The 21,191-nt window shown below is 48.6% G+C and overlaps 1 protein-coding gene across 1 annotated transcript in view; it reads left to right on the top strand.

Annotated features, from left to right (window-relative positions):
- The window catches only part of HIGD1B (HIG1 hypoxia inducible domain family member 1B), a 162,020-nt gene that overhangs the window by 137,658 nt on the left and 3,171 nt on the right, over positions 1 to 21,191 (top strand). The window lies entirely within an intron of this gene.

Raw genomic sequence — 21,191 nt, 5'->3', positions numbered from 1 at the left:
TATAGAATAATAAAAAATATATGTCAATTGTCTGTAGCGGTTATTGCCTAGAGCCAATATATAGCACACTCTGTATCTAGCTGTTAGTTACCCTACTGAAATTCTCCAAATGATTATATAGCTATGTCACTCAGCCCTTCCCTGCGGCCCCAGCTGCCTGCATCACTTCTCCACTAGCCCCTTTGTTGCCTGCTCTTATTCTTCCGTTCAAACTATCTGCTTCCTTCACCTGCTGAATGTTATACATGTGGTTGTTCCACATTACCCGGAGTGAAGCAGGGAATTTCAGCTGAGCCCGTGCCCCCAGGATATTAAAGGTACCCAATCTCTTGCCCATTTCCCATTGCTTTGATGCTGTGATATGTGAGACATCAGAACGGATTGTAAAGGAGAATGACGTGGAAAAGGAGACTGATTTTATAGAGCCTGCTTTGAGTGCCAGCGTCAGGATCCTTTCCTTAATGGCATAGGTGAGAAAGTTGACCAAGATCTTCCTTGGACGTTCTTTCGCCAAATTCCGCCTATAAGGATCCCGATGGACTCTCTGAATATCGGCTAATAGATCTTGGTCTGTATCCGGTGAATCCTTTAAAATTGTCGTTTTAAGCACTGCAACAATGAATGCCCTGATGTCATTCCCTTCAAGATCCTCAGGGACATTCAAGAATTTTAAGTTGTTTTTCCTCGAATGATTTTCGAGTCTTTCAAGGTCATCTTTCATCTCCCGGTTCTGCTGGACCAACTTGTCAATGTTGACTGCAGACATAGTGAGGGCTTCTTTGATCTTGGGCATTTCCACTTCTAGGGCATCCGTCCTTGATGAAACTTCTTCTACTTTTCGGGCCAGTGCCTCACAAGAGGCCTGAATGGCTGTCTGATTAGCCTCTGATGTGGTGAACCGTCTGCCTATGTCATCCCTTAGTCCCAACAGAATATCTGCCAGGGTTGCAGGGGTAGACAATGTAGATGTAGATATTGCAGTGTCCAGGAAGGAACTAATAGGGGCTGCCTCTTCATGTCTGACTAGTTCCTCCACCTGCTCTGTATCTTGAATATCCAAAGCCGAGAAACTATTAGAAAGCTCCACTGTCGGATGCACCATTTCGGGCATATTGATTGTAAGGGGTGGAGCCGACTGTGGAAATGGACAGGACTGAGTTGGTGTAGATGAAGAATTAACATCCACTGACACCTCTATGTCGGCCCCATCCCGGACAGCTTCTGTGGCTTTAATTATTGGACTCGTTGTGGCCCTCGCCACCGCCATCTCTTTTGTCTTGCTTAAGCCACTGGCAGAGAGAACTTTATAGTAAGATTTCAGTGACGGAGTGACTCTTAAAACGGCTGGAGGCCCACCTTTTATCTTTTTCTTGCCCTTTCCTTTTCCCGGCGGGGTGTCTGATCCACTATGGTCTCCCCTCCCCTTTGCTTTCCTTTTCTGTGTTATAGCTTTAGTAAGGGTCACCGGAGGGGGAATTGAGGGTTTTGAGAGACCTGGCACTATATTGGAGGCCTGGTTACGGAGAGTATACCTACTAACCGGGGGGAAAGACTCAGATACCAAGGACCCGGGCTTATCTGAATTATCTAGGAGAAAGCCAGGGTATGAGCAGGCGGTAACCTGGTTATTTGTCTCCATACGATGTTCCCACACCCGACCGCTGTTGGAGGTTGCTGAGTGATAAGTCAACACCGTGGGGGTATAGGATGTGATATCCAAAGTGCCACCACAGACGTCTCCTACTCCACCCTTCTGGCCAAGACTTGCTCCACTAAGCAGCGCAGAGATCTCTGAAATGTAGGTAACAGAATCGTAGTAGCAGCCCCCGCTTCTTATGAGGCACCCAGTCACATGTGCATTACCAGGATTCGGGCTTACTGTGCCCAATAAATAGGTTATCTTCCGGCCTATTTTTTGAATCGGCCTCCCAGGGTTGCTCCTCCAGGGTTTAGCATCACCCAGCTCCTTGAACCAGGCAGGTTCTGAGGGCGTACTGCCCCCTCTCGTCACCATCCGCCTCTACTATTTTCACTGTCAAATGTCGTTGTATTCGACTTTCCACAGGCCCTCTGCCTGTAAATACTATGCCTAAGATATACTGGAGACACCAAACTCCTCCGGGCCCCTGACTGTGAAGCTAAACGCTAGCAGCCAATGTAAACCGCCCGGCTGGAGGCTGTCAGCGAACTGTAGAGCAATCAGGGTCCAAAAAAAAAAAAAAGAAAGAAAACAGGCTCCCGCTTACGCCCCCTCCCTCCTCGGGTGCCGAGCGTGTCTTTTAAGAAACGGTCCAAATGTCTCAGGCAAGTAAATGTCTCGGTGTCCAAATGTCTGGGCAGGTAAACGCCGCAAAACTCACCTCCCTCGAATGGAGGGTCGATGAACCACCGCTGCAGCCGCACATGCGCTTCCTACCTCTGGGCGCCGGTCGACATCAAAGAGGAGGAATTACCCGCTACTAGTATCTCTGTGTATTCATCTCCAGACTCCCGATTCCCAGTGATTATTCAGCCGATGCAGCCGATGAAAGACCTCTGCTACGAGACAGATAAAACACCAAACCCCCGCTGACCCGCAGGCGAACAAGCGAGCTGGCGGAGTGAAACGCCACACACAGAATGGGAGGAGCTCCGTCACGGCCGTTAGCTTCCGGCCGTCATGCCCCCCCCCCCCGTAGTGCGATGTTTCAACCTCTGTGAAGCATATATTAGAGATGGGTTAGCAATTACTAACTATATTCCATACATACACAGTTGGAAGGGTTTTGCAGATCTTGTCCAGGGGTTCTGAGCAAGGGTGCCACATTTACATTCTTGAACTGATATGGAACCACATACTCTAAAGTGAAGAGTTAAACAGAGTGCAGATGTGTTTATGTAGAGAGGGTAAAGCAAGTATATGTGTATACATTCACTAGGGGCATGGATAGAGGAGTGAACTAGCGGTCGTGATGATCTTTAAACTTCTAATCCAACTCAGAGACAGGAAAAAACAGCTTAGGTTTGGAGTTCTCTACTTGCATCAGTGGTGGTCAAATTCCTGAAGTGTGTATAGATTGCGTCTGTGTGGGTGTCAGGCTTACTAGTTTTTAGTAGTTCCAGCCCTATTCCAATAAAAGCAAAACTAGCCTTCTGAGAAGTATTTATTTATTGATTTATTTTCTATAGCATAAACTTCGTCAAATTTTGAAGGGGCTTCTGGCCTATGCCTTAACAGGGTGAAATCCCTCCTTGTTCCCCTGAGGGGCGATACAGCTTTGACTACCTGCATTGCAGAGCGGACATTCCAATACTCTGTCTTAGCTTTAAATACCTGGGAGTGCCTGTGGCAAATATACCGGAACTCACTTGCGCCCATAACTTGACTACGCCGGGGCGGTAAATTCAGTTACGTTAGCGGAATTTGGGTAATTTCGCGTTCCGCGGAGAACACGAAATTGTCCAAAATGCTGCATTCTGCGACTTCGCGAAATCTTTTGCTTGTTCGTGTTCTCAAAATGCGTGTTCGCAAGATATTTCCCCACGAGCACGCAAACAGCAATTGCAAACAGGAAAAAAGCATCACGAACAAGAAATTCCGCGTGTTCGCGGAATTTCTGCGTGTTCGCGGAGATTTTGTACCGTTTCGCGGAGATTTGCGTAATGCGACTACGCAAATTCCGCCCACCCCTAAACTTGACACCACCTCTTGCGCGGTACTCAGGCTAGTCTGAATAGGTGGTGAATAGAATAACACTGATAAAAATGATGATATTACCCTACGTTCTCTATATATTGCAAAACTTCCCACTTCATTTCCCAAATGCGTGGTTCACGGACGTGTTGTTGATGTTTCGTTCTTTTCTCTGGTGCGGGCGTCCCCGCCGTGCAGCCTAGGAAACATGCCGTCGCTTGGTCTACGAGGGTAGGATCGGGGCAGTAGACGTCCGTCTATATTTTTGGGCCTCCCAGCTTCTGATCATGAATGACTGGCTATCGGTCAGTTGGAGCGATCCAGCCTAACAGTTGAACTTAGTGAAATGGGCCTCAATGGCGTAATGGACTATATGCATGGATACCCGCTTCCCCTTTCACTTCCAGAGGTCACAAGGGTGGTCTTTCTGGTGTGGAGAGCGGCCCTTCATATTACGTGGTGGAGCAGGCACCTGAGGGGGCTGGACCCCCGTGCAAGGGCCACTGGTTAACACACCTAACAAGACTTGAGGGTTTTTCCCATTGGGCCCGGATTGGTATTACCACACTGGCGATGTTTGGCACGGACCACAAATGCATACTTTTCATGACGTCCAGACACAGTTCTCCCTTTCAACCACCCAATTCCACTGCTACCGCTAAATAAGGCATGCCCTCGAACCTTTATAGTGAGAATCTGCGAGGTTTCCCAGACTTTAATCCTCTCGAGCCCAGATTGCACCTGGAGAGGTTAAGAGTGGGATTTCTCAATTGTATCGCACCCTAGTGGGTAACACACCTGGGTCGTTGGATTGATTGCGTCAAAAGTGGGAGGGCTGAGTCGGAGAGTTAGATGAGGTTGAGTGGATTGAAACTTGTATGGCTCCCAGAGAGCTGGCGATATCCTCCAGACTCAGGTTAATCCAATTCCATTTGTTCCACCGCACCTATATGACCCCCAGGGGTTGAGCCCCGTACAAATCCTTACTGAAACCAGTTGCACTCAATGTCACTCCTAAGATTACGACTTCTTACACATTTATTTATTTTTATTTATTTGAGTTTTATATAGCGCTGGCAAGACCCGGAGGTATCAGAGTGCTTTACATGAGGTTCCACATTGTTACAAAGATACATCAGTTACAAATTACATCTGTTGCAAGCATTAAAGAGCATAGAAGACAAGATGAAAGAAGCGTAGAAGGGTGAGGTAAACGGGTGGGAGGGAGATACGGCGGCGAGACGAAGGAAAGTCTGCCCAAAGTCCGGCTGGGTAGGTGATTGCCGGGAGGGAAGTCCACAGCCCATCTTCTCTATAGCTATCAAGGTAGCTCCACCGGGCATCGGTCAAAAAGCAAGGTCTCAACGGTCGGTGGTAAGGTCAGTGAGGGAGGAAGTAGACACAACAGGGAGACATGGAGAACTTTGCCCAATGTCCGGCTGGGTAGGTGATGGTCAAGGGGGTGAACCAGGGCCAATCTCCTATATAGTTGTCTAGCAGCTCCACCGGGCATCAGCCATGTTGCTCAGGTCTCATCGGAAGGGAAGAACAAGAGTAGTCAGACATAGAATAACAAGACTCCACTAGAGGATAAAGGGAATGGGGGAAGGGAGTAGAAACAGGGGGCAGGTAAAGAGATCAGTTCTGGAATCCCGGCAGTTTACGAAAAAATATCTCAAGGGGAGGAGAGACCAGTCTGCTGGGACTCAACTGTCAGGGAAACATCTCCCCCGGATGACGCTGCTGCTGAGATCTCCATGGAAGCGGAGATGACGGTGGTTGGTGTAGACCAGCTCGGCATTGGAGAGGGAACTGATGTCTGCCATTGTGTCAGCTGGAGAAACGAAGGCAGCGAAGGCCGCCATATTATGGACAGGCACGTCATGACCGGAGCTATATAGATCCTTGAGTAGGCGTAGATGTGGGAGTTGGTGTCAGCCACAATGAAATCCTGCTCGTGTAAGACCACAGACGGTCCCGAGCCAGGCTGATTGGGTAGATGTAGCGGGACTTCATCTATCTCTGGTGGACCGGGCCGAAATTCACGGAGGTGTTGCAGGAAGGTGAGCAGCGACTCCCCATGCCCTCAACAGAGTAATTTTTGTCGGGAGTAGAGAGACCTGAGCTGTATTGAACTTGGGGGACCCCTCAGGGTGTACCTCTATGCCTCCCGTGGCCGCCTGACTGCGGATGCCATTTTGGAGTCAGGCGTCGAGCCCCGGGCTCATCGAGAGCACTGCTAAATTACGAGAGCACAATTGGATTACAATCATCAGAGTTATTATTACTGCCCTCCCTTGACTCCTTGTTGATCGTATCTGGAGCCCTCCTAAGCCGAACCTCTTTCCAGTAAGCGTGCTTGCGGTAGTGGGCGGGGCCCAGGATCATCCGCCCGCAGCTCCTCCGAGCTCCCTCGAGGTCCGTGTTACTTCTCACATGTGGACTCCAACCTCTCAACGGTCTTGGACCTTCCAATAAAGCGTTCACCTAAAGTAGCATTGTTGAGGATACTGGACAGGTTGGAGGGATTCCGTGGGGACCTAACGCTGATTGGTTTAGCGACTCTGGTAGCAAAGAGGGATATCACCCACCCTTGAAGTCAACCGTCCCCAACGACCCTAAAACAATGACGTATTGGCATGGACTGGTGTGCTAAACTAGAAGAACCTATTTACATTACCTGTGCTGCCCTACTAAATTCTCCAAAATGTGGGGTAAATGGCGGGACCTCTGGCGAGTCCTGTCAGCTAATTTTCATGGGGGGAGGGTGAGGGGATGGGGAGTGTGGGCTCGAAGCACTTTTACTTTTGTTTCTGTCTCCGTTTGCTTTTTGTTAATGTTACCTTTTGTCTGAAACTCAATAAAATCTGTTTATCAAAAAGAAACTTCAGCAAATTATATTAGACCTCTGTAAAAAACAAAAGCCCAACATCAACAATGTTAGAGTTGCATAAAGGCAATAAATGAGGCAAAGTATACTAAGAATACAGGACAAAATCAAGGTCAGAATAGAATAAGCAGTGACTAAAACCAGCTCCCTCCCTAGCAGTCTCTCAGAAGGTCTTATCCGTCCATTGAAGAACAAGCATTGGCATAGCCAATAGGTCTCGCCTTTAGGACCGTGTAAGTGTTTAGCCATGTAGCACATGTTCTTTGGTGCTACAACATCTACTGTTACTTCATGTGCCACGTGTGAATGGCCACACACCCAAGGTTGGTTGTCCGTGCTTAAATAATGCATTAAATAAAAACATTTTTTTTAAATTCTATTTAATAAACAGTGCCCAGATAGGACAAGTCTGCATGTAAAGGAATTGAAATGATGAATAAAAATAATGTTGTTTTCAGTAACTGCACCAGTCGGTGATGCAACGATAAAGTAAAAAGTACCAATGACGGACCAACACAAAGGTAAGATTCTTCACTTGGTGCACAGGTAAAAACTCTGGTCCCTGATTTCCCAGCAACACCTAATGCAAATTGGACATGCTTGCAAGCAGCAGCGGAAGGTTGAGCATACAGGCACTAATGACTCACCTGCATTAACTGACCGGTCTGCGCACATCATGCATGGCAGGGAGTTGGGTTGGTGTTCTGTGTGCATGCGCGCGCAGCCACTTCCAAATTATGTTATCCCAAACTCCTATGACAACAGGCCCCTTCCAAGGCCTCCATTCTGAAACTCATGTGAGTGTTAGGCAGACACTGGAAGGGAAGGTCCGGCGCCCTCTTCCAGGGGCAATTGAAAGCACTGCTGCAAGTGATTTAAAGTAGGTGCTGCCAAAGTGTAAGATATGTGAGTGTCCTCCCCTGGAAGCATAACACGCCAAACTATTACACTGGACTGCAGCATTTGGAAACAAGATGGCTGGCGCTGTTTGGGAATGCATATTATTTGTGCGTTCCAAAGCAGTACAATAATTTTAAATGCTGATCTTGTGTATGTTAGGAAAGCTCAATGGGGCAACTGGAGCCAAATTCCAGGGGGGTGGGAGGCTAAGAAAAAATGTCGGGGTGGTGGGGCTAATTCTTCATGCAATAGGCAGAGTGGATATGTAGGGGCTCTAAGAAGGGGTGAAAAACAACAGAGCCTCATTAACAAGCAAATGGTCTTTTAACCCCTTGACCGCGGCGAAAATTCCGCCGCGGTGCGGGTGATTTATGGCGTGGGCCTGGTTAGGACGGCCCCCGGCCGTCCTCCGCACACGCCCACCATGACGTCGGACGGCCGCCGGCCGTCCGACGCATGGAAGGGGTTAAAGACCTGTGAAGTGCTCGGGTGTGGCTGTGTGTATGCCCGGGAAGCTCTCTCAGCCCGGGCTGCCATACACGACGGGGGGTAGTGGGGGGCTGAAGCCCTTTGAGCCCAATGTGCGTTGCGTGCCTGGGAAGGCTCAACACCATCTGTGGGTAAATATGCAAATGTTGTTTGTGTAACATGCTCCGATACCTTGTGGTGGAGTTCTGCCAGCAGCCACAAAGCAGACAAGGAAGGAGGAGGCAGCATGGCCTCCACACTGCCGATTCTAGGATTGGAGGTTGGGAGTGTTGCCGCGAATGCAGTTGCAGCGCCCCGCAAGTGGTGCGCGCGCTCGCGCAACAAGCCGCAGCTGTTTTGAAGCACTCGTGCTTGTGCTGGCCTCCGCCTTGCTCCCGCAAGGTGGATGCCAGCACAAGCATGAGTGAAAAGGAGCAGACCGATTTATAAAGGTCATCTCTGACCTAAAAATGATTGATGTTACTTTATCCGGGGCCAATATCAGGATAATGCACAAAGAGCTATATATTGTAAAAAGGGTTTAGTTCCCAAAGAGAAGGCGCCATTCCCCCTCGTGCGCAATGCATTCCAGTGAACTTTCACAGGACCCATTGCATGGTTGTGCAAGGCTTTCTGAATGGGGGGTTAACCACAAGCGTTTGGCGATGCAGGTGGGTGCCCCGCCCCCACGAAGCACAGTAGAGCCCCCGTCCTGCAGCGCTAGGTGCAGAGGGACAGCACAGGATGCCAAAGTCACCGCCCTCGTTGCGGCCTCGGCTCGGGGAAGAAGCTGGGTTCAGAGCCGGAACCCTGACAGACTCGGACTTTCTTGGTGAAGAGTCGGGTTCACCCGTGTTGAGTTAAAGAGCACCGCAGTCTCACAGTTGCCACAGGCCTGAACTCAGGCTGAATGAGTGGGACTGGCTTCCCATCGAGGCTAGAGCTATCTACAAGACTGCCTGCATCACCCACAAAGCCTTGCACTCCTCCTCCCCGCGCTACCTGGCGAATAAGCTGAAACTCTCTGGAGGCTCTAGACCATCACGAAATGCGGAAAATCTACTGCTTGAACCTCCCACTTTCAAGAAGGAAAGATCGATGGCCCAATCCTTTTCCGGCGGCGCAGTGAGAATCTGGAACTCACTTCCGCCTCAGCTCCGGACCACCACCTCCTCCCAGGCCTTCAAATCTGACCTCAAAGTTCTCCTCCTTCAAAGACACTTCCAAATGTAATCCTTGCCCTCTCTATTATCTGAAGAATACCCTTCCATTTAGTTAATCTACTAACTTGACTATGTAAGTGTCTTCCCAGTGTGTTCATGTGGTCTGAGAGTTCGCCATTTTTTGCAGTATTATCCTTCTTCCCATGTTTTGTACTCGTGTGTAACATGCACCCGTCACTTTCTCTTGTAACACACTGTTTTCTACCTCTTACATTTGGTTGTTTTCGATACCTGCACAAGTGCCACCAGTGCCTATGTAACGTTTGTTCTTGTGCTTGAGTGTCCTCCTTATATTGCAGTATTATACCTTTATGTTTATCTTGTACGCTTTTGTAACCGGCACACGTCACTTTTTCCTCCTGTAATGCACCGTTTGCTACCTCTTGTATTTTGTTGGCTCACGATTATCACTTTTGTAATGCACCGTTTGCTACCTCTTGTATTTTGTTGGCTCACGATTGTCACTTTTGTAATGCACCGTTTGCTACCTCTTGTATTTTGTTGGCACACGATTGTCATTTACCTCTTGTATTTTGCTGGCTCACAATTGTCAATTTTGCTTCATTTAATGTAACGTTTGCTTTTGTATTTTGTTCACATGGAATTTTCTCATGTATCAGTTCTGTTTCTATTGTAAAGCGCTCTGACACCTTCGGGTAAAGTCCGCGCTATATAAAAATGCATAAATAAATAAATAAACTGTGACAGTCACTCATGAGAGAGCAAGGGAGCCCCGTCCACTAACGAAAGACTGGACATACAGCAGGCAGACTGTGCTGGGGCACGTGCACTCTCAGTGACATCCCATAGCAGCCAATGAACAACTAGCAAGCACATCTCTCAGCCAATCTCAAAACGGTAAAGCTCAACAGCCAATGAACAATGAGGAGTTCCAAGAAACCCCCTTGACAAGCCTCCATACAACCAATCCACTGCAAGAAACTTCTTCTAAGCTCATAAAATATGTTTTTCCTACATTTCACCACACTTGTGAGATAAGCATTTAGATAGCAATGCTGAGCTCAGCTCTAGGCAAATGGGGCTGGGACAGAGAGCGTCATAACGTGACAAAGGACCGCAGTCTTATTTAAAATACTGTCAGTAAAATTCTGCGCTGATATTCGTTGCTGGAAATGGAATTTATTCTGGTGTCCCATAACTTTGTGTGGGAGTGCTAGAATTTAAGCGAGTGACAACATACAGTGGGCTGAGTCACACTGCTGATTCTAGCATTGGAGGTTGGGAGCGCGGCCGCGAATGTAGCTGCAGCGTCCTGCGAATGGTACGCGCGCTCGCACAACAAGCAGCAGCTGTTTTTAAGCACTCGTGCGCAAGCAGACTGCTCTTTTTCGAAGCACCTACTCGTGCTTGTGGCGTGCTTCTGCCCGCTCCTGCAAGGTGGATGCCGCCACAAGCACGAGTATGTTCTTCGAAAAAAATCAGTAGTCGAGACCTAATAATTAAGCTGCTCTTCTGAGAAGGGCAGGTATGGTGCGGCAGCCATCTGTAATAGTGCCCATGCTGTTCCATTAAAAGAGCAGCAGGGCTGTTAGAAACTGCTGCCCCTGTCCCCTTAAAAGTGAGAGAAATGCAACGAGTTTCCTGTTGAAAGTGGGGGGCATGCGGACCTGAAGTGCCACAGTCCTGACCAAAGTGGAACCAGCCTACTGAGAAGTGCCAGTACTCACAGGGCAAGTAAGATAGGCTTGTACTCGACATCTGATATTGGGGTGCCTCGCCTGCTTGACGGAGGGTTGCTGCTGACACGGACATCGCTGCTCTGTACTGCTTCTCTGGCCACTTTGCCACTTCTCGCAGCCCCCGCTTCGCGGGAGCCGCTCACCGGTCGAGGAACTTTGTTGTCTCTGTCTGCCTGGGACCCTGAGGACTTTGCTGGTATTGCCTGGCCAACACACGGACAGAGGCGGGACTGCGAGGACCAGCCTGCTGAGCGGCGCCGATCGGCCGCAGCTGGTCCTCTTCCCACCCCTTCCTGTGTTTCTTCCTCTAAAAGCAGCAACCGCAACGCGCACGCACGCGGGTCTGAGCGCGGGGCTAAGCTTGTCCCAAGGGCGGGCCCATTGTAGCCCGTTGGAGGCCGTGTAAGGCCGGGCTGGGCCATCCGTCTAACTCCTGAACTGAGACTGGACCCACATGCAGGTGCAGGTTTAATATTTTTGTTATACGTACTCATCTGCAACCCGGATCATTATTGTTGTAGAGACCTTTGTGGTTAGTTATTCACTTCTGATAATCATGTGCACTAGAGGGTCCAGAAGTAAAACAGCAGCGGGGGGCTCACTACAAACTGGCACATTGGATAATTTCCTTCTAAGGGCTAATTCTTTCATAGACCAAGAAATCACCTCGCCGGAACGGAGAGTATCTCAAGATCTTGCCTTTGCAAAAAGATCCTCTATGGGTCAGTTTGCCACAGCCAAAACCCTTGAACAATCTAAGGCTTGGGCCCCCCTAGAAACCCTTACAATAACTAATGCCGACATACATGCTCATAGACAGAGCCTACCGGCTATGGTAGACCTCTCAGTATCCCACCTCTCCTTAGACTCACAACTAAGTGTAGATCTGGAAAAAACCCTGAACTTAGTCGCTACCACTCCACCCACTGACTTGAGTAACATCCAGCAGAAGGCTAGGAGGGAGGGAGCCATTCCCATAAAATCTAAGTCAAATAACGAAACGGTGAGGGGCAAACAACAACCGAGGAAGACCCCTGTGGCTCCTGTCCAAAATTTGACCATAGCTACTGATCGCCCTAGTAATGCCCCCACTAATGAAGCTACCTCTAGTGTAAACGTAGAAGCCTTGGACACTAGATAGGATTAGTGTTAGGGATGATGAGGTAAACATTTCCCTCCTACCTAGGATTGCTGAACTTTTTAAACTTTACCTCACCCCTATTGAGACAAAACTAGCTCGTATTGAAAAACAGATAGCTGATCTGTGCGATGCCCCAAAAAAAGTAAACCTAAGGGGGATTAACAAAGCAGGGGGAACTAGCATAAGCACAAACTCAGACAAACCCAGTGTTCCTGCCATTAAAAAACCACCAGCAATTGTGACTAACCCCAAATCTAAGTCTGACTCCTCCTCTGTGAAGTCAACTGCACCTAAACCCAGAACCTGTGCCACTCCTTTGAGAGAGGGGCCTATTGCTCCCATGGATCATTTGATGCAGTCAATTAAGAACAATAATGAAGGTGGGCCACATAGGAGACGACCGGTGAACTTGCCTCCTCAGGCAAGCCCCTATGTGGTGGTCATGACGGGGGTCCCAGACCTGGGTGCGGCTGATGAAGAAGCCAATTGGTCTCTAAAAAATAAAGTTCAACATTGGCTAAATATAAACTGGCCCCTACCTCCGAATTTAACTAGTAAGATCTTGACAGTGTGTAGGGTAGTATGGGTGGGTCACGAAAGAAAAACGGTTCAGGGCGATTGTATATTGGTCAACTTTGCGGACCCCCACACTGCTGATTACATATGCACCTGGAATATTCAGGACAGATATGAGGGGATCGCAACACAACGCCTTTCCTTTTTCTACCCCCCCAGGAGTGGACTAATACGTGATTGGAATAATGACAGTAACTGGCATACTGTAGGGCATCCCGCCAGGAATGGGAATTGGGGTACTTGGGGTGTACAGGGTCTCAGAGAACAAGCACATAGGGGCAATTGGGGTGGCCTCCCGACCGCTAACAGATACAGTTGCCTAGAGATGGTGGATTGACAGCCAAACTTTAGTAACCTATCAGTGGGGGGGGAGGATGGACCGTGAAGCAATAATGGGGAGTTTAGATGGGCATTGCAAGCTCATCATACCTAGGTTGAGCAAGAAACATTCCCCCCATTCCAATAAGAGGAGTCTCAGTCTGTGTAACCAGAATAATCTGCAGCCTATGCTTGATCCTGGCGACCCAGCAGCAAATGGGCCGACTAACTCTCTTAATGCAGATTTCTGGGACAGGGGTTCTATCTCTATTGTTTCCTGGAACTTGGCGGGTTTGGCATACAAATTTGACTCACCTGATTGGGGGACATTTATAGACTCAGGGGATGTTTGCCTTTTTCAAGAGACATGGGCAAGGGAGGACCATCAGCGTGCAGGATTTGATACATTCTCAATCTGGGCAAACTGGAAGGGGAAGGGACGCCCGTCTGGTGGACTACTTATCTGGGTGGCTTCCCACCTGGGCTGTAAAGCGAGGGCTCTACCAACTAATTCCCTAGATGTTCAATGCGTACTCTTGGAATGGTCTGATGTAATAAAATTGGCATTGATAAATGTTTACTCAAGACCATTGGGTATAACAAAAGTTTCTAGCACTATCGAGGAACTAGTGCTGTTCTTGAGCAGTTTTCCCCAGGGTATCCCGTATGTGGTTGGGGGAGACTTCAATTGCCAATTTGAGCCCCTCCCATTATTCCTAGAAGGTACAACTAATGAGGAAGATGAACAATGGGGAATCCCGAAACTGTTTGGCCCACCAGTGAAGTCCTGGTCGCCATTAGCAACGCAAATTACTTGTCTGACCCTAGCAAATTCTCTGAGGGCCTGCAACGGCCGGGTAAGTGGTGACATTCCACCTAAACCGACCTTTAATAAATTGGGGCATAATTCCAGATTGGACTACATATTTGTGGAACTGTCCGAATGGGCCAGAATTGTGGATTTCAATGTAATCCCTCGAGCCGACAGCGACCATAATGCGCTGATTTTAAAAATCTCGGTCCCGGGTGTCACTATCCAAATACAGGATGGCGATGATCGTACGGATTCAAGAACGATCTTATCTACTAACCGGCGTAGAGTTCGCTGGCCCAAAATTCTTGGAAATCCTAAGGATATCCAGAGGTTGTATGCAAAAGTTGCTCTAGTCTTGGAAAAGGTTGACAACCTTATACACAATCCTGTCACGTCTAAGGAGACTTATAGAGAACTCGGTGTACTTCATCTAGAGTTGTGTAGCACTTTAGCTGATGTTCTGAATCCTAAGCAGAGGCAACGCAAAAGAAAAGGTAGGGAGACACGTGCCTCATGGTACAATGCTGCCTGTAGAAAGGCTAAGGCTGATCTACTAGCGGCTATGAAGCAACAGTACAATATTTCCTTGGTTAGAACCAAGAGGAAGGAGTACAAAAATCTCATTTCTAATGCCAAGATCGAATGGGATTATGGTAACTGGGCAGACGTGACAGATGCTCTTAAGTTTCGAGATGCCAGGAAATTCTGGCAGATTGTTAAAAATGGCTCGGCTGATCCCACTCCGGCAGTAGAGGCCAATATCGCACCTAGCGTGTGGGAGGATCATTTTAGATCCATGTACATTGAGGCTAATATAGATTTTACTCGGGCCCAAGATGATTCGACGGCAGGCATGACCCCCACGCCATTTCCAGATATGGATAAATTTACCTTAGCAGAAGTAGGGGCAGCCATTGCTAGACTTGCCTCAGAAAAAGCTCCCGGGCTGGACAAACTCCCTGGTGACTTATTTAAAAACGGACCCATGATCTGGGCTCCATACCTACAGGTTTTATTTAACGAAATTCTGGAGGGGATGCCGGTGCCTGCTACTTGGCTGGGGGCAGAGATTGTTCCCATCTTCAAGAAGGGTTCTTCTCTGCTCCCAGCCAACTATAGGCCTATTAGTTTAATAGAAGTCCCCCAAAAGATTTTTGCCAGGTTGATTCTGGATCGTCTATTAGAATGGATGCAAGACCATTCAGTCCTGAGCCAATACCAAGCGGGCTTCAGGAATAAAGTGTCCACCATAGACCAAGTCTTTTGACTTGCTATTATATTCTGGAAAACGGTACAGTTGAAGGGTGGCAGACTCTATACTGTATTCGTTGACCTACGAGCAGCTTTCGATCTGGTACCTCGTAGGAAACTTTGGTCCGTGCTCTCTGACTAAGGGGTGCCACAACATCACTTAGCTATCATTATCAGACTACACACTGGTAACTATGCCCAGGTCAGATGCGGCAGGGAGGGGATATTGTCCAACAAATTCCCGGTTGACAGGGGGTCAGGCAGGGTTGTGTGCTTGCACCGACCATGTTCTGCCTTTATGTCAACGGGGTAATTGCGCACCTGAATGGGGTTGAGAATACTGACGCACCCAAACTTGGAGGCAGCAGGGTGCCCGCGATCATGTTCGCGGATGACACCCTTCTGCTCTCCAAGTCACCAATGGGGATTCAGCGAGTTCTAAATGGTTTCGAGGCATTTTGTAAAGATCATGGCCTTGAGATCAACGCTTTGAAGACCAAATATATGGTCTTCAATCCCCCAGCTAGAACCCGCCCTAATCCGCACATTGGACCTAACATACTAGAGAGGGTACGAACCTTTGAGTACTTAGGAATCACCCTAAATGAAAAAATGTCATGGGCACACCAACGGGAGAAATCACAAATAAAGCTGGCCCAAATAGCAGGCGGGATCATCAAATTGGCCTTTAAGAACAAATATTCTTTTAAGCCGGTGGGTCCCTCCCTAGAGATCTATAGAGCACAAGCTAGGGGAGCTGTTATGTATGGAAGTGAACTTTGGGGCCACATGTGCAATCGTGACCTGGTAGTAACTGAGAATAAATTTATCAGACAGCTCCTATCACTTCCTCCAAGCACCCCCCTGCTGCCCATTAGACTCGACCTGGGCTTGAGACCTCTTGATGAAGATATGGGCCTACGGCCCCTATTATTTTGGCGCAGGATTTGGTCTGTACCAGAGCTGGCGAATTACAGGCTAGAATTACAGGAAATTCTTACCCTCCCAAACATCGGGACAATTCCCTGGTTAAATTATATCAAGAAAGAACTAGGGAAATTAGGGCTATCTACCTTATGGTCTGACCCGCTTTCCTCATGTGACGGGGTTACATGGAGGCAGCTTATTACCCAGTACCAGGAAAGCAAAATCGCTATTCACCTGCAAGGAAGTGGCCCTGGCACCCTAACGTCATAATTTTTAATAATAAAGGACAGCTATAGGTTTGAAACTGTCTTAGATACCATATCTCCAATATTAATCAGGAAACTGTATCTCCAATGGAGGTATGGCAGTCTACCATTACGGTCTTACACTAGTAAATGGGCCGAATCTTCCCCGTCTCATTGCCCAGGGAGCAAATCTGAACAGGAAACCGATTTGCACATTTTGTTTTTTGTAGTGCTTATGTGCAGGCGCGGAGGAAATGGATCGTCCCACTATGTAAAAACCTGGGTTTCTCCCACTGCCTGCAAGCTTATAGTGTTCTTAAGACCGATTTATCAGGGCATATAGTCTTTGGCCTAGCTAAATATCTGGGGATAGTCTGGCATAAGAGGAGACATCTTTAAGATGGGGACTTATGATAAATTGTTAAAATGATAACCGTGATGTTGATATTTTTAGTATGCAGAATGGCTGGTCCATATACTTGTACACTTATTTTATACGTTTTAATGGCTGTGCATATCTTAACATTTACTGTCTTAGATGTAATGTAATTTGTACCTTTTATGGCACATGCTGCCGAAATAAAGATGATGATGATGATGATATTACCTTCTGTGAGAAAGTGCCTCGTTTGACATTGTCAGCCCCCACTTTTTGCCTGGAAAATGATGTGGTTTTGATTGTAGTGCACAGGGTCCCTGTCAACCAGGTCCCCTGTGCCAGTGCTTCTTCCCTTAAACTGTGCCACAAGTTGCCCTTCAGGACCTGTAAGTTCCTAGTAAATGGTACCTCGGTACCTAGGACATTGGGGCTGAAGAGGGTCCCCTAGGGACCTCTCACCTAGGCCATGAAGACAACCACACTGCCTGTGTGCTATGCCAACTAGCACTGCCTAAGGTATAGGTAAGTCACCCCTCTAGCAGGCCTTACAAGCCCTAAGGCAGGGTGCACTATATCTCAGATGTGGTCGTGTCTGCATAAGCAGATGGGCCCCTACAATATTTAGGTCTATTCCCTAATATTGTAAGCGCCAGGGAAGCCGCAGAGAGGAAATGGGCTGGGAACTCAACAACCCGAATTCCACAGCACCATGATTGCTTCTCTGAACACAGGAGTGTTTGGTACCAAACTACTTCTCTCAATAAACCCACACTGATGACAGTGTGGCATTTATTGAAACATCTACTCAAAGGGCACACATCAGAGGTGTCCCCATAAAACCTACCAACCCTGGTGTGGTCACAGACTGTCTTTAGGCATCCTGCCACCACCAGATCATGTTTCTGGACTCCTGGGTCGAGAGCATCCGCTCTCTGGGACCAGAAACAAAGCACATCCCTGGCAGAGGTGTCACACCTCTACCCCCAGGATGGGACCAGTGCTCGAGAGAAAAGCTTCAAAGGTCTGCAGCCTTTGTAATGCGTCCCCAGCCTCTGCTCCTAACAACAGATGGCAGCCCCCAGTTTAGACCCTCACTTTGGATGAGAGAAACTTGGAAGAATAGGGGGTATGCCCACCGTTGCCACTCCAACCCTAAGGTGCAGGAGGCAAGGTAAAGCAAATCTTTAAATCCCCCCCATATTGAATTTGGTGGGACTCTTCCAATCAGAACTAGGACTATACCTACTCCTACAGGAGAGTGGCATAATTAAGGGTGTTGACACCCCAGGTAAGGTACCCATTGGCCTGACCTGTCTCTCCCTGAAAACACCACCAGATCTAGTATTTAGGTGGCTCCTCCAGACCCTGAAATTAGTTTATGTTGACCTAAGAAGTAGAAGGACAAAGAAGATGCCTTGTAGAAAAAAGTTACTTGGCCCCAGCCATGCCGGCTTGTCTACAGCTTCAAAGACCCTGCGAAGAGAATGACGTCAGTCCTGCAGCCAGTGACCTCCACAACCCCTGGGGGCACTGCCTGCCTTTGTCCCGAGGACAGCAGCTCTGTCCACAAGAAACCAACACAAAGGACTCTGGTAACCTCCGGATCCGCGATCCCTGACCACTCTGCACCCAACACTTCCAGCCTGCATCCAGGTGGCCCACCAATCCAGAAAAAGTTCCCCAGCGATCCTGAATCGAAATCCAGCATTGGCTGACCCCTCCTAGACTCCACGAGATTGCCTAAAGTGTGAATCCAAAGGCTCCCCCGATGGCGACCGGCTCCGGTAAGAGAAACCTGATGCCAAGAACACCCCTGCACCCGAAGTCCCTGGGCCTTAAGAAACTCAATTGATGGTGCCCCTGTGACCTACAGCATCCAAATGTACCTCTGTTGTTGCTGTGGTCTTCGTGAAGCCTCCGGTTTGACATCTGCAGCTTTCAGATCCAAGGTTCTCCATTTACTTGCACTGGGCGCCCAACACTATGTTTGTCCCCTGCCTTCAGCTGCTGGCGGTGTATGTTTGGTGTTGCATTGTGGCCTCCCGTGATTACCTTAACCTCCAAAGCTGAAGCCCTGCAGCCGCTTTACTTACCAGCAAACAGTATGTCTTCAAACACCCTCAGTTTCCATTGGGTAACATTGGGCCCGACCTCCAGATTTGACCTCTGCACCCGGCCACCCCTTTGCAGCGCTGGTGGTGCAGTGCTTGTGCTTACTTGAACCTTGCCCTCTGCTGACCCTCACACCCGAAGACTGAATTTGTAAGTTGCTTACTTATTTGTAAAACCGCAATATTGTTTTCGTCCATAGGTTAACATTGCAAAGACTGAAAACTGCAGTTTCCACTTTTGGAACTGAGAAGGATTTCTATTTAAAAAAGTTCTTACCTTTTTGCGAAGATCTTGGTCTTAAATGTTGAGCAAAGCATATTTTTTAGGTCTCGCCTACGCAGCGCGCATGTACTACATAGGCAAAAAGACCTTTTGCAATCGCTTTGGCTTTGCCTTCAATGGCAAACGCGTGCACATGTGGCGATTCACTTGCGGGAGAGCGCGGCGCCATATGTTATCAATTATTGCGGCGCCAACTGCTCGCTCCCGCAAGTGAATCGCGCAGGCCCCCTCCTCTTTCCCCTACCCCCGCTGACGTGCGCGCTTGTGCTTGAAGTCTCTCGTTTTTTATGCAGGTGCTTTTTGAGCGCTATATGCTGACTTGCAGCTACTTCAAACGCTCACGTGTCTAGGTACTGTGTTACGAAGTCATGTAAAAATATTGCATTGGTCACGCAATATTTTTTCACTCCTAAAATGGTGCGCATGATTACGTTCTAGTGGCTTCGCGCACGAGACACTTAAATGTGTCTCTGAGGGAGCTTTTCTGCCGACGTCGGATTCGGTACGAGCGGAGAGTAGAGCTGGACTGGAGGACACCATACTCTTTGACACAAGTAAGTGACTTGGGGATAGTACAGCCTTTGGTGTAGGGCACGGTTATGGTCGATTTTAGAGCCGGTCCCAATTGTCTATTTTATTTGGTTGCTTTTTCAGAGTGCCCGATATTTTTATTCCAGTGGTGGTTGTGCACCCGGTCCTAATGCAGTCCAGGACAACTGACCATCTACCTCTGTTTGGGTTGTCAAATGCAGCCATAATTAGGCTGCACTGGACCCCTAATGCCCCTGGGTACTGGTGCCACTGCCCCTGCTGCACTATTGATTTCTACCCCCTGTAGGACCAGCGATCCGTCTCCCACTCAGTGCAAGCCTGGAAACTACCTGGGTCCTCCGTGCTCACCTAAAGTTGCCGAATTAAGGTACTCTGTGCCCCGCCCTCTCCAAACTGCGAGTGCCTTGAGCTTTCTCGGAGCCCTGAAGGCGCCCGCTAGCCTATTAGTGAGCAGCAGCGCTCCACGCCTTTCCCTAAGTGCCAGCTAGTACTGCTGTTCCGGTTCACATCAGAGTAGAAATGAGGTCTGTCTTTATTTTCGTCTTGCCTCTGGATACGAGACGACATCCCCAGACACATGCGGGCTCATGGGCGCCTCCAAGCAACAAGCAGGGGTAAGGTGCTGCCCGGGAGGTCACCACAGGTCCCGGGCCGCATTCCTGCTAACCCGAAATAACCTCCTGTGCTGAGGAAGCGCTGTGCACAAACCTGGACAACGGGCATGCTGCTGTTTGACCGGGCTTGTCGGTTTGGTGAGGCCGCTGGAGCTCGCATGGAAGTCAAAGCGAGCGTTGCAGTGCCCACACCTTTCTCTTCCACAGGGCACACTGCTGAGGGTGCAAACTTGCGTCACCCTTCTCTGTCTTGCGTCTTGCCAGCTTAGTTTGTTTACTGTGCTATCTGCTAACTAGTTTAGTGTCTACGCTGTAGGCACGGTCTTCAGTTTGCCTTACTATTATGAGGTTTGAAATTGCGAATTTTAGTCGTGGCATGAGTGTATTGTGTGCACATGTGTTAGTACCGTGCCTTGTCTTGTATTTGACAGCATAGCATACATTGGTTTTGGCGTGTCGTGAGTGTTAATGTATACGTTGTGTGCATGATTCACATGTTTCCGCCCTGACCTTTCACTTGACAACCTATTGTGATCTTGGAGTAGAAGTTTTGGTTCCTTCCTTTCCATTGAATGAACCAGTTGCACCCACAGCCCCAGTACCAGTGTCTTGCCACAGAAAAGCTCAGGCCTGCAAAGATGGCGGCCGGAGGACTGGGCATCTAGAGCAGGCGTGGCCTCAAGGGGTCGGCTGTCAGTGTAGTATGTTAACCAGAGAGCCGACCTGCAGGTTCCTGGGTGAATAGATAGAATGTTTTGGTGGCTGTGTGGACAGCTGATGCCTGGCGAAGAGGCAAGACCGGTAGACTTTCAGCTGGTAGATAGGGGCGCGTTTCATACCCATGTTCGTGCTAAATTGTATCATCTAGGATAACGCCGGCAATGAGACGCGGATCTGTAGGACAGGAGTGGGGGGCGTGAATGTTTTTTAAACAAGCATTGGCATAGCCAATAGGTCTCGCTTTTGGGACCTTATAAGTATTTAGTTATGCAACACAATATCCTTGGTGCAACAACACCAACCGTTGCATGGCTAAACACTTATAAGGTCCCAAAGGTGAGACCTATTGGCTATGCCAATGCTTGTTATAAAATTGGTATGGATCTACTTTTTGAATAGTGTGTCA

This window comes from Lissotriton helveticus, chromosome 5_1 (genome assembly GCF_964261635.1).
Source record: "Lissotriton helveticus chromosome 5_1, aLisHel1.1, whole genome shotgun sequence".
Classification (NCBI taxonomy): Eukaryota; Metazoa; Chordata; class Amphibia; order Caudata; family Salamandridae; genus Lissotriton; species Lissotriton helveticus.
Note: the sequence above shows the minus strand (reverse complement) of the source record. Positions and strands in the feature narration are given on the sequence as shown.